Raw genomic sequence first — 13249 nt, forward strand, 5'->3', positions numbered from 1 at the left:
TCATCCACTGTGATCTGAACTCCACAACATGGACTTTTCAGAACAAATGGAAATTCCCATCTGGCTAAAGTTTGCAAGTATTTGCCTTTCAGAAAATGTTGATTTTAGTGGGATATCTTGGAAGGCCAAACCTAACACCACATATGTCCTCAGTGTATTTGATATATCTTTAAAATGTGGATATTTTTAGTATAAAACAGGAGATCACTCTCTCTCCTAAGACTTAATTTGCTTGCTCACAGCGCGTATTTGTGCAACAGGTTACAATTCATCAGCTCGGAATGTATTCAGTACTGAGCACTGGCTGACACAGTTCTTAGCCATGACACGCTCTAATTTCAGAGAAAATGACTCAAATTACTCATCTGATGTCACAAAGAAGAAGAAAATGGTTGATTGTCTACATTCTCATTTTTCAGCTGCTTCCTTTGATTTTATTTGTCGACATTCATACTATATCATCCATTCAGGTTCCAGCTTCCTTTGATTTTGAAGAAGTACAGTCAGACAACAATTCAGGAGACTGATAGAAGAGCTTCATTAGAATGGGCTGAAATCAGTTGCAATTGCTGCTTCCCCCCACAATTTCCATATTCAGGAAGAAAAGTCGAACTTGCTACATTTCACTCATTAAGAATGCAGAGATGGAAGAAAGACTCTTGTGAAATTGCATGTTTGAGCACTTGCGTTGCCTCCTTGGCTTACACCTGAGCCACATGGAGTTGTGCGGATAGTGGAGTCTAGTTTACACTCTCTGAATCAAAAATCTCAGCATATTCTCTGGTACTCGACATAAAGTTGGTAAAGTCAAACAACGTGAGCTCTACCCCTTCTCCTGTTTTTTGGATTATGGTATCTTTTTATCTTCATCTTCATTTTTCCTATAATCACGCATATCTTGATGCAGTGACCCCCTCCACAAGACCTGCAAGAAGTATTGGTACAGTGCATTCCTAGTCATTTATTATCAAAAAGTCTTTATCCACAATAACAGCAGCAAAATGGTGGCAAGGAGTATTGCTTTTCATAAATGGACCATGTGGGGTCCAGCACTGTCAGTTCTGGAGTATATTTCTAGTTACTCAGTTTTTCAAAGTACAGAAGTTATATACTGGACAGATACTTAAAACTAGATCATTCTTCTTTGAGTCAATTTTATGGGGATTTCTAGAGATGTTTCTTCTTGCCTCTATTGCTGGAAATATTTCAAATATATTTCCCTTACTATGGATGAATGCATCTCTTTTGGCTGATGATTTATTGTCTCTTCTTCAGAATCAAGACATTGCTTTGCCTGAAGACTTCTTTCCATTCCAACCCTTTTCTTGGACAGGATTTAAGCCACCGCTTTCCTAATACTCTCTGGAGAATATCCTGAAAATTCTGCAAATAGACGCTTTCTCCAAATTTGTGACTTTTTTTCCTTTCCCATAAGAACAGCTGCACAGTCTTAGTCACTTTCCTTTTATTCTTCTCAGGCATCTTCTCAGTCCTCTATGTCTTTTAAGTTCTAGAAAAAGCAGATGAAGCTGTCCAAACCATCCCATTAAAGTTTCTTTTCTTCATATTGAGAAGATGGTGAATCCTTTTCTGCCTCCCTGCTTGGCACGGGTAGACAACTCCTAGCATCCTCACAGCTGTTCCAAAATTCTTAAAGTCTACCTCCCCTGCCTTCCCCAACCTACTCAAAGGATGGATGTGAATTTTCAGCTGAGAGTTGAAAAACTCACTCTTTTCTGACTTTTCTGCTTGAAGGTCTGGACTTTAGGATTTGACACCTATGGTATTTGCATTTCATTGGAAACTGATTCTAAAATAAATCCATTTTATAGGACCTAGAAAATAAAATGAGCTAGTCATATAAGCACACACAGCAGCCACTCCTCTTAGACAAATCTAATGAAAAATTTTAATGAGATATTTAATGACAGAAAAAAATCAGTGTAGGTATATATTTCTATTTCTTCTATTCACATCATTATAATAATAATAATAATAGCTACTACTATTATTATTATTATTTGTGGGATAAGGATTTAACCCAGGGATACTTTACCACTGAGTGACATCCCCTGCCCTTTTTACTTTTTGAACTGGATCTTGTTAATTTTCCCAGGGTGGGTTCCTGTCTCATCCTCCAAAACAGTTAGGATTATAGACATATGTTACCCTGCTCAGGTGTTATTTGTATATATTGTATAGGAATACTTAAATTAACAGGACTGTAAGATATATATTTATCTAATTCTTGAGTGCAGCCATTCTCCTTTAATATCTTTTTTTTTTTTCTTTAGAAATCCTCCAAGAAAACTATTCGTCTAGATTTGGAAAAGCAAAATGAATAGAATGTAAACTTTTCAAGCTCAGTAAGTGTATCATAAACCTCTTGCATATTGCTTATATCTTTCTAGCCAATATTTTTCACTGCAGTCATTGTTGTGGCATAGAATTTAATAAAGGAATAATTTAATTGTGCTTTGCCTTACTTTTATAGCAAATCTTTAGCTTTTGCTCTCTTTTCTTACCTATTGGGATGCCTACGAGAATTTGCTCAGCCATTCTGAAATATGCAGAGAAAAGATGCTTCTGCATGGGGTAACCCCAGCCATTTGGGATGAGAATTGTACTTTTCTGTCTGAGGTGGACACTGTGAGGTACTTCTGCACGGCTCCTCAGAAGTCCCCTGTGTACCCACACTCTAGTTGTTCTCTGAGCTGTAACCAGCTCAATGATGCAACCTCAAATCAATTTTCCCTGACTGTTCTATCTTGCCTTTCCTGTTTTCTACTCCAGTTACTTGAGTTCACTTCCAAATTAATTATGTACTCAATCTCTCACTGCAGGCTCTTACTTGTAAGAACCTATGCTAAGGCCATAATTTTTCTTTCTTCACTGGTGAGTTTGAAGCACTTAGCACAGGCCTGGAACATAGGGAACACTGATAAAACATTATTGGATAAATTCCCGAATTGAAAGAGTATTGTGTTCAAAGGACAACAAGCCAAGTGTTCTCTACAGCATGCAGTCTTAAGGAAGTCTATTCTTCTGTTGTACTATTTCCTAAGAGGAGTCATTAATAATCATTGCAGTCTGCATCTTTGTGATGTATTATCTGAAACATGCTGCATGGCTCTTCTCAAATCAAGGGAGCTACCTCTTCACGCTAGCATCAGCCTCTCCAGGAAAATGATGTTTCACTAGGTGAATTATAGCAGTCTAACATTATCTATTGTTCTATGCTCATAAATAATGCAAAGATGATACCGAGCATAGATAAAGGCCAGTGATTTATTCCACATAACCTTTATGTAAACCTCATAAATTGTGCACAGTGGCATCTGCAAATGTGACAATGGCTGTGGCATCAGATCATGTTGACAATGGTAACAACTTCATGTGTTGAGGACAAGCTCCGAAGAGAACACTCCTTCCCATTTCCTTTGGGGTCTTTCACCAGGAAAAAATGCAGTATTTTCAGAATGAAGCTGAAGACTCAAGAATGAACTACAGTGACATTTATTTAAAGAGAAATCAGCACTACAAAACCACATGGTGTCACCCTGAATAAATTTATTTTTACAAAATTTTACCATTTCTCATGTGAAAGCTGATAGGAACTATGCACACATATATTTACTGTTTTCATTTGTAAGTTTATATAAATTGCAGGCACACACACACACATTCACATTTAAATGTTTGGACAGTACCTTAATGAAATGGGACACTTTTAGCTACTTCCACTAGAATGTGAAAATGTTAGGTTTGACATTTCCAAGAGTGGAATTTTAATCCTCTCGTTACTAGTTTATCTTGCATTTATTGATGAAATTGGTAAAGAAAAGCACATTGATAAGGAATTTTAGATAAGAACCTGCATTATAAAACTTGGCTTCATTCTGCCACACATTCTCCATGGGGTCACAGTGTGTAATGAAAATAAAGTTCAGAGAAAACTGTGATATATTTGGAGGGATCAAAAAATTAAATCCTTCAAAGACTAATCAGAAGTACATGGATGAAGACTAAATCATGAATAAGTAATTTTAAGTAAGGAGAATCTGAGAAAACAACAACCACACTCCAGCCAACATCAGTTCAGTGTGGTGGAGTTCATTGCATTTTAAAGTATTGAGCTGTCACGATCCATAAAATAACATATTACAGTGAAATTTACAGGACTTACTCTATTAAAATGACTCCAAATTTTGCTCAGTTGTGCTACATGACCTATCTTCCATGAACTTTTTCTTTTCTTTTACAGAGTTTCAAAATCTTTGAAAAGACCAAAGGAAATCACTGAGATACAGCAAAAGCTTAATTATCTAAATTGACTCAAATGATATTGTTAATTATTTTTATAGACATTTGGCAAAGGTTAAAATTTAAACATAAGACATGCTGCTATTTACTTCTATATAAAAGTGTTGACTCTACTGAGAAAAAGAACAACAAAAATCATTATCCGTTTCATGTGTGGCATAGACCTTCAAAGAGAGATTGCTTCCACAAGGAGCACTGAACTCTTTCATTTCATCTTTTGACTGGTTATCAGGAGTTAGATTTTGCTTTAGGCATATTCTTATGAAAAAAACATTTCTAAAATTTTTCTAACTGATTAAAAGAAAACATGATGGCAACGTTAAGAATGGGAAGCCTCAGTCTTAGAAAGTCAATTTCTAGCAATGCTCTTGTGCAATTACAAAGCAGCTAGATAGTTTGGCCATCCTTGATTAAAAGCAGTGATCACAACAACAGCACAGTGCAAGTTATAAAAAAAAGTACAATTTCTAAGTCTCTGAAACAACAAATAAGAACATTGTCATACATTTGAAGCTTGACCCTCTCATAGGCTGGCTTTTCGGTGTTGTGTGCCAAAATAGCCTAGATAGCACTCTGTATAAACATCACGCAATGTGCATAGAAGGTAACTCACTCAAATAAAGTAGCATTAAAGACCGCATTCTTACCAAGTTCATTATTGTGAAGAATTAATGTTGTAAACATGTCCATATTAGCCAAAGAGATTTGCAGATTCAATAGGAATTCCATTAAAATGACATTGATTTTTTTTCATGGAATTAGAGATTAATTTGAGGAGAATAAACAAGAATGAGGAAGTATGAAAAGTATGAACAAATTCATATTTTTCTGTGCTGTTTCTGAAACTAGTCATTAAAAGCACTATCTGCTATTCTTACAAGTGCCTGAATTCATATTAATAAGTCATCAAATTGATATGGGTGTTTATTGAGTATCTCTTATGTATTTAGTCTTGCAATAAAGATGTGAGAAATAGATGGTGTGACACGTGGTCTGAAATTTTTTTTGAGACAGGATCTTGCTATGTAGTTCAGGCTGGCCTCAGACTTGTGGTAATCTTCCTGCTTCACCCTCCTAAGTGCTGGTATTACATATCCATGCTACCATGCTTACCTGGTGTGGATTTAAAAATAATAAAATTCTATGTGTCAAGTTAAGATGGACACGTGATAATCACATAAATACTCTTTTAATATTATTTCTTGTCTAGATTAATAAAATCTCATTTTTCCTCTAAGGCTAGTTTTCAAACTTCATTGATACTTTTCTCATGCTTTGTTTTGTGGTACTGTGGTTAATACTGAGCCCAAGGTCTTCTCAGTGAGCTACATTCCTAGCTGTTTTTGTTTTTTATTTTGTGACACTCTCAATAAATCACTCTGGCCTGGCTCATTAGTGCCATCTTCCTGCTTCATCTGCCTGGATAGCTGGAACTACTGGCCTGAACCATTATGTCTGGGTTTTTTATACTTAAAATCAAACCAAACCAAACCAATATTCTTTGCTTTCCTGTTGTTTGTAAGGTATATCTGAGTATATGTTCTCATGCTTCTGATCTGTCCATGAGTTCTGATATGTTTTCCTCACATCAGTCCCTTCTGCTTTTCATACACAGTATCCAATAGAATTTTCCAGCTCCACGATATGTGTTAGTACCTTTTCGTGGACTCTACTTTAGTAAATTTGTCATTCGTATTTTGAATGGTTTGATGAGCCTGTTTCCTTGTTAATTCCACTACATGTTTAGTTATACCTGTTGTGTGAGCTCATCAAGTTTATTAGCTTCCTCTTTGATCACTTGAGCTCATCAAGTTTATTAGCTTCCTCTTTGATCACTTCACACAATTCAAGTATTTGGTGTTTGATTTTCTCTATATCTGTACACTTTGGATCTGTTTGGGAGAGACAGCAGTCTTTGGAATCATTTTGTTGCCATTTTTTTACATGTCTCTATGTATGTTCCTGTGTGTGTCTGCTGATGGTTAAGATCAAATAGAGTGAAGAGACTTTGTTCTTGGTATTAAAATCTTTTTTAGTTATTTTCTGTTTTCAAATGATGTGATGTGGGTTTTGTCAAGAGGTTTTGACACTCTTCAACTTACCTAGTTCACCACTTCAACTTACCTAGTTTAATTGGGTTGGATCCAGTTACTGTGTTATAAGGAGATAATTCATCCAGGTTGGAACAGCATCCAAAGAGACACAACCGTGTATCAATCATGAACATTAAAACTAGTTTTGACAATTTTATCAGTGCAACTTGCAAGTAGAAAAAAGATGGGAAAATAAGAGAAAAGTCAAGAGATGAAAAATAGATGGGAGGTCAGATTCTGTTGGAGTTATTTTTATAGCTATAGTAAAGGGTTAGTGTTTATGGGATTTGGGAAAATATTTGCAGAAACAAGAGGAAGTATAAAGAGCTAGGGGAGTGTAATTAGGGACTGAAAGAAGCTGTGAGGTTGTTGGAATCTGTTACTATGCTTATAGTTAATTTTGTTTGGTCTTCTAAGCACAATTCTGTTAAGTATTACCTTGGTATAACCATTCAAGTTAAACCACTGGTCAATTCTTCACTTTTATATATGTACAGGTGTATATTTACGATATACATGTAAATTCATATATACTTAAACATGGTAAAACCATAAAGAAAATAGGACAGACAGACCTTAACTAAATCTGATAAAAAGCCATTTATGAGAAATTAACTTCCAATATATCAAATGGGGAAAATCTGAAAACTTTCTAGAATATGGACAACATAGACTGTTCACTATCGTCATCCTGCTCAATATATTACTTAAATCAATAGCCAGAGCAATTATTCAGGAGAAAGAAATAAAAAGGATATGCATAGGAAAGGAGGACATTAAGTTATCATTATTTTCAGATGACATGATCCTTCAGAGACAAGACTAAAAATTCTACCAAAAACTTCTGAAATTAATAACCAAATTCAGTAATGTAGCAGGATACAAAATTAGCACACAAAATTCAATAGTATTTCAGTACAAAAGTAATGAACTCACAGAAAAGGAAATTGGGAAGCAATATCATTCACAATACTGTCAGGAAATATTGCACAAGAAATAAAATTAAGTATCAACAGATAGAATTATATCAAATTAAAAAGCTTCTGAACTGCAAAGGAAAGAATCAGTAGTATAAAGACAACCTATAAAATGAAAAACAAATTTTCTAGGTGTTTCTCTGATAGAAAACTAATATCCAGAATATATAGAAACTCAAAAAATCCAACTCTCCAAAATACAAATCCTGGCCTCAGTGACCATACTCCGCCCCCTTCACACACTTATGGGAACCACACTGGGAGCCTTGGAAACCACACGCTGGCATCCCTACCAACACAGGAGCCACTCTGAGCCCTGGACAGCTTTGGGAGCCTCTGCAACTGTGCCCTACACCCCCATACCCCCACACCATGGCAGGAGCCATATTGAGAACTGGAAAGCTTTGGGAGCTTTGGTGACTGCACCTTGTGTCCCCACTGGTGCAGGGGCTGTGCTGAGCCCTAGAAAGCTTCAGGACCTTTGGTGAGCCACCCCCATGCCCCCAACACCATCATGGGAGCCACACTGAGCCCTGAGGATGCTCAGGATCATTGAAAAAAGTTACAAACTGAAGGAGGAAAATATAATCTCAGACCTCCACCTCACCCAGAACAAGTCCAGGAGACACTGACATAGAAGACCTGGGAAGTCACACATCTGAAATTTCTCAAATGATAGCAAATGAAGTAAAGAAACAACTGCCTCAGGCTATAGAATAAATCAGAACAGAAACAATCTCTCAGGTTAAAAAAGAAATGACAACAGTAATGAAAGAATTGCTCAGCACATCTAAAGTAGACATAGATAAAAAACATAGAGGAGCACAGAAAAATGATGGAATCCTTGAATGAATATTATAGGAAGAATTAGAGTGAATGAAACAGATTCCAACAGATATCCAGGAAATTAAAAATTCCATAGAAAGCTGGTATAACCACTTGAATGAAGCTGAACATAGACTTTCAAACTTTGAAGACAGCATTGCAACTAATGATTGTGAAAGGAAAGATCTTTAAAAAATAACAAGGAACCAAGAAATGTCAATTCAACAGGTACAAGATGATGCAAAGAAAAACATTGTAGGACTAATATGCATCAATGAAACAGCAGGAGTCAACACAAATGACACAAAAGACTATTTGCAGAATAGCAGAAAATTTCCCAAGCACGGAAAAAGAATCGGACATACAGGTAAGTGAGACATATAGAACTCCAGTTAGCCATTACCAAAATAAATCTACACACAGACATATAATAATCAAGATCCTAGAAATTGATCAAAAGAACAGAATATCAAAAAGTGTTAGAGAGAATATCACCTATAAAGAAAAGCCCATAAGAATCATGGCAGATTTCTCAACACAAACCATCAAGTCAAGAAGAGCTTAGAGTGAAGTATTTCAGGTCCTGAAAGAAAACAACTTCCAAACTAAATTAATGTATCCTTGAAAACTATCCTTCAAAATTAATGGAGAAAAAAAATATTTTCATGACAAAGAACAGCTGAAAAAATTCATGAGCACCAAATTAACCTTACAGAGAGTATTAAAAGATAGTCTAGAAAGACATAAAAATGACCAGAAATTCAAAAAAACAACAGAAAGGAACCATCAAGGAGAGCAAGCAATTAAATAGAGGAAGAAAGTAGGGAATCAACAGCAGGAAAATAATATGACAAAGATAAGCCAGTACATATCAATTATAACCATTCATGTAAATGGCTTCAATTCACCAATCAAAAGAAGCAGATTGGCAGAGTGGATCAAGAAGCAAAATCCAACATTATGCTGTGCACAAGAAACACATTTAACCGAAAAGGAAATTCATAGACTGAAAAGTCAAAGGATAGAAAACAATACTCCATGTGACAGGAACCAGAAAAAAGGAGGGGTAACTATTCTGTTTACAGACAGTGTGAACTTCAAACCAGGAATAATCAGAAGAAATAAAAAAGTCTCTACATATTTGTTAGAGGAAAACTGAAAGAGAAGGAGATAACAATCATAAATACCTACCTACCAAATACAGGAGCACCCAACTATATGAGACATATTTTAACAGTCATGAAAAATGAAATAAGCAGTAACATAATCACTACAGGGGACATTAACTCCCATTATCACAACAAGTTAGATCGACTAGACAAAAGATCAGCAAAGAAATACCAGAACTAAACCATACTTGTGTAAAAATAGACTTAGTAGACCGTTACAGAGTGTTCCAGCCAACAACATGATAATACACATTCTTCTCAGCTGCAAACAGGACGTTCTCTAAAATAGACCACATACTAGCCCATAGAACATGCTTAAGTAAATGCAAAGGAATTGAAATTATCCCATGAATACTATCTGACCATAATGCAATGAAATTGGATTTACTGACAAAATAAATCACAAAAAATGTATAAAAACATAGAATTTAAATAACAGCCTCCTGAACAACCAACAGGGAACAGATGAAATTAAAGAAGAGATTAAGCAACATTTACAGTCAAACAAAAATATAGATACAACTTACCAGAACCTGTGGGAAGCAATGAAAGCAGTCCTGAGAGGGAAATTTATAGTGATGAATTTCCTAGGAATACAGAACAAGCACAAATACACAATCTTATGCCATACTTTAAGCTTCTAGAAAAAGAAGAGCAAGTCAAGCCCAAAGAAGGCAGGAAATTACAAAGATCAGAGCAGAAATTAACACAATGGAGACTAAGAAAACAATACAAAGAATTAATGAATCAAAGAGTTCATTCTTTGAAGGAATAAATAAAATTGATAAACCTCAAGCCAACCTTATCAAAAAAGAAAGGAAAGAACTCAAATTCATGCAATAAGGAATGAAAAGATGAAATCACTGCAAAACCTGTAGAAATTCAGAAGATCATCAATACTTACTTCAAAAATCTTTACTCTCATAGGATGGAAAAATACAGAGAAAACTGACAGATTCCTAGATACACATGAATTGTCAAAGCTAATTCAAGAAGATACAAAAATCCTGAATAACTTAATATCAGCCTATGAAATTCAAAATGTAATAAAAACTTACAAAGAAAAGCCCAGGTCCTGATGGATTCATAGCTGAATTCCAGAAGAAATTTAGAGAACATTAAATCTCTATTCTTCTCAAGTATTTTAATAAAATTGAAAGGAAGGAATTCTCCCTAACTCATTCCTGAAGGCAAGTATTACCCTGATACTAAAATCAAAGAAAGACCCACCCAGAAAAGAGAACTATATGCCAATCTCCCTGATGAATATAGATGCAAAAATTATCAATAAAATACTAGCAAACAGAATTCAGAAAATTATCAAGAAGATTATATACCATGACCAAGTGGGATTTATCCCAGGAATGCAGGGAGGGTTCAATATATGTAAATCAATTCATATAATACACAGTATCAATAGAGCCTAAGGACAAAATAGGAAGAACCAACACTGAAAATGGCAATATTCCCAAAATTGTTGTACAGATTCAATGCAAGCTCAATTAAAATCTCATTAGTATATCTCACAGATCTAGAGAAAACATTCCTAAAATTCATCTGGAACCAGAAGAGACCTAGAATAGCAAAAGCAACCCTGGGAAATAAATGAAAGGCAGGAGGCATCACAATCCCTGTCTTAAAATTACACTAGAAAGCTACTGTGATAAATCAACATGGTAGTGGCAAAAAATACAGATTAGAAATCAATGAAACACACTAGAAGATGCAGATGCGATCACAAAGACACTCAACCACCTTATCTTTAAAAAAGGAGTCAAACATGTTCAATGGGATTGCAGGTATGAGGGTTACAATCATCCTAGGGCAGGTAGCCAGTATACAATATAAAGGAGGAAAAGAGGCTGGCTTCTCCTGTTTTGCTCTTGTTGTTTTGTTGTCTTCTGCTGCCATGAACTGTTGCCCCTGTGCTATGGTACCCTGCCTTGCGCTCAGCTGATTATGGACTGAAACTTCTGCAGACAATGAGCTAAATAAACCTTTCATCTTTTCACTTTGGGTGTCTGGTATTGTCTCAGCAATGAGAATAAAGTAAGTAAGACACCTTCTCTAAGATTAGAGGAAAAAAATATACACAATGAAACTATGACCTGCACATTGCTTTTATGCTAGTGATTGTTAAGGCAGTTAAAAAATTTTGTTTCTCCATAAAGTTTGGCTCTCAAGATTGTTGTCTTGCTTCATAACTTGTACTTTGGTACAAAAACCTGAAGGACTCTTACTTTTTTGAATTTTTGCCCTGAAAATTTTAACTCTCTACCTTCATGTCATTCTATGCTCATTTAGCTACTCAAATCAGACAAGTACTTTTCAATGACTAGGGGGAGACTTCTTCATCAAAATGGAAAGTGAAGTACTGTAATTTGACAGAGGTTTTACTTTTTTTTTTATTTCTGAGTTTTGTAGTTGCTTCCCTTGATACTTTCTTCCCCCAATCTGAGATGCTTCTCTGTGGTTTTCTTTATGTACCTGACATCTATACATGTTTTAAAAGTTTGAATTCAATCTCATTTTTTATAGATAGACTTTTCTTACATTTGCAGGTTTTGTTTATTTTATTCATTAAATTTCAAATCTTTGATCTCCTTTAGCTTTAGAAACAGTTCCTTTAGAATGTACAGGGATGAACTTCAAGGATTACTGCAGAGTAGATATAAGTCTTCCTCTCCTCACTTCAACCATAGAATATTTTTCTGTCTAATATATATTTGGTATGTTATTTTATTTGAAAACACAAGATAGTAGAAGTATAAACAAATCATTGAAAATATTGAAGACTTCCTGGATTGTTTATAATTCATTCTACAACCATCCATTGGTGAACTTAACAATGATTCACCATGTTTTATGTTTTACACATTCAATTCAGTTATATCTATTTGTTCAGAAAGATAATTGTATTGTAGACTCTTTGACAACAGTGATTCACTATTTATCTACCTATATTTTCTCTACATTGTTTAATTTCTTTTTTTATTTTAAAAATTAAAGAAGGGAAACATTAACAGACAACCATTTACAAAATAGCAAAAGAACAATACAAACAATACACAGTAACAAACAAAGTGGTAGGAAATTAACAATGGTTGTTGTATTACATATTGATATCTTCAAAGCGGTTTCTCAGGAAAACAGAAACAATGCAAGATTGATCAATCACATAATCATTAACTTTCTTTCAGTAAAGCAATAGAAGATAGTAGTTCAACTATGTTAGCTACCCTGTATATACATACATACATAATTTACCCTTTCTCTTCTCTTTTCCTTTCATTGCCTATGTTCTTCTATTTTCTTACATATTTCTTGTTCAGACGTTCTGAGGAGTTCTTTCATTATTATTGTCATTTCATTTTTTGCCTTAGAGATTATTTCTGATCTTATCTCTTCTATGGCCTTATGGAGTTGTTTCTTACTTTCATTACAATCATTTCAGCAATTTCAGGTGTATGTTTACCGAGTTCTTCTATGTCCGTGTCTCCTGGACTTGTTCTGAGTGGGGTGGAGTTCTGGGGTTGTGTTTTAGTCCTTCATCTTGTCACGTTTGAAACCGGATGCAGAAAGCTTAGTTTCCCTCTTCAGTGGTTGCACAGCAAAGGCCATTAGTGTCCCTCGCTTTCCCGTTGGTCAGGTTTGCCCCTCAGTGTCCGCTGAGAAGCACTACATAGTCTGGGGTTTTCCAGCAGTTGTTGAAGTGTATCTAGTTATCCCAGGTCTCAGACGTGGGCATTGGTGTCAGCTGATGGCCGACTGTCTGATCCAGCGTCCCCCTTGCAGTTCAGGGCACGTGTTTGGCCCGGACTCGGGTTGCCCTGGTGACACAATCCCGGTCCAGTGGACCTAT

This window comes from Chinchilla lanigera, unplaced genomic scaffold, assembly GCF_000276665.1.
Source record: "Chinchilla lanigera isolate Chin_1 unplaced genomic scaffold, ChiLan1.0 scaffold00037, whole genome shotgun sequence".
Classification (NCBI taxonomy): Eukaryota; Metazoa; Chordata; class Mammalia; order Rodentia; family Chinchillidae; genus Chinchilla; species Chinchilla lanigera.